The sequence below is a fragment of the Penaeus monodon genome, chromosome 3 (genome assembly GCF_015228065.2).
Source record: "Penaeus monodon isolate SGIC_2016 chromosome 3, NSTDA_Pmon_1, whole genome shotgun sequence".
NCBI lineage: Eukaryota > Metazoa > Arthropoda > Malacostraca > Decapoda > Penaeidae > Penaeus > Penaeus monodon.
Genome location: NC_051388.1, coordinates 47,996,071 through 47,997,447, shown reverse-complemented (window position 1 = coordinate 47,997,447; position 1,377 = coordinate 47,996,071).

The window sequence follows — 1,377 nt, the reverse complement described above, 5'->3', positions numbered from 1 at the left end:
ATTTGGACTGGGAGGAAATTTGTGACCTTAAAATGGATACATTTTTTTTTCATATATTTCCCAAAAACCCAACGTGTGAGGGTCTTGTAGAAATTTCACAAAAAACAAACCCAAAAGATTTTTTTCAAAAGACTTTCACAACTAAGGCAAAATTAAAGGTCCAACCCGCTATCCTAATGTAAGATCATGGAGGGAACACAAAAAAAAAAAACCAAAAAAAACGGTCTTAATTTATTCCCAGGAAAAAATACTCCCCCTTTATATAGGCGGAAAGGGAAAAAGCAAAGGAATAACAAAAATTTCTGTAAAAAAAAAAAAAAAAATCAAAAAAAAGTTGTTTTAAAAAAAAAATTATAAAAACACAATACAAGGATAATAAAAAATGTTCACTTAATTATAAAAATCACAAAAATAATGAGACTGAAAGGAATTCAAATAAAATAAAATAATAATGAACAAGAAAATTTTACAACATAATATAAAACTTCATTAATTCAATCTTCAAAAGATCATATAAATAAAACGAAGGAAATCACAGAACATAACGGCAAGATCAATGCTCCAATAGCAAAAAACAAAAAAAGGTAAATGTGCAAAAAAACATTTGTAATTAAGAATCAAAAAAAAAAATTAAAAAAAAAAAAAAACAGGGATTTTGATCGGCTTAACTAAAATGAAAACCTTAAAATGATCAAGGAAGACAAAAAAAAAAAAGTATAGAAAACAGCAAACAAAAACTGAGAAATTAAATAAATCAAATAATAAAAAAAAGCAAATAAAGGGGGGGGGCAAAACTTCTAAAAAAGGGGGCCCCGGGTTTTAAAAAACAAAAAAAAAAAAAAAAGGAAAAGCCTAGTTTTATTAATATATAATATTATATATATATATATATATATATATATATTAAAAAATGGGACAGTTACGAAATAAATGTTTGCCTAATGGTCAAAGTTGAATATCAAAAAGGGGGGAAAGGCATTAGAATGTGGGGAGTGACAGCCAATCCGAATGTCGTTATGGTCTTCCAGGATCTTCATAAATTTGGTGCAGGATTTTAATCTAAGGGAAAAAAGGGAAAAGGACAGAGTTTAAAACGAACAGGAAAAACAAGGGCTTTGGGGGCAGAGGAAAAAAAAGGAATGGAAAAAAAAAAAAAAATAAAACCATACATAGGCATGGGAGTCTTAGGTTTTGGGCAGAGGGAATTTCGGAGAAGGAAAATTGGGGAAAAAGAAAGGAAGAAGAAAAATTAGGGGAATATGGAAAAAAAAAAAAAAAAAACCAAAAAAACCCCAAAAAAAACTGGGGGGGACGGGGGGGAATTAAAAAAAAATACCCATAAAAAAAAAATTTAAAAAATTTAATTAATTAAAAATT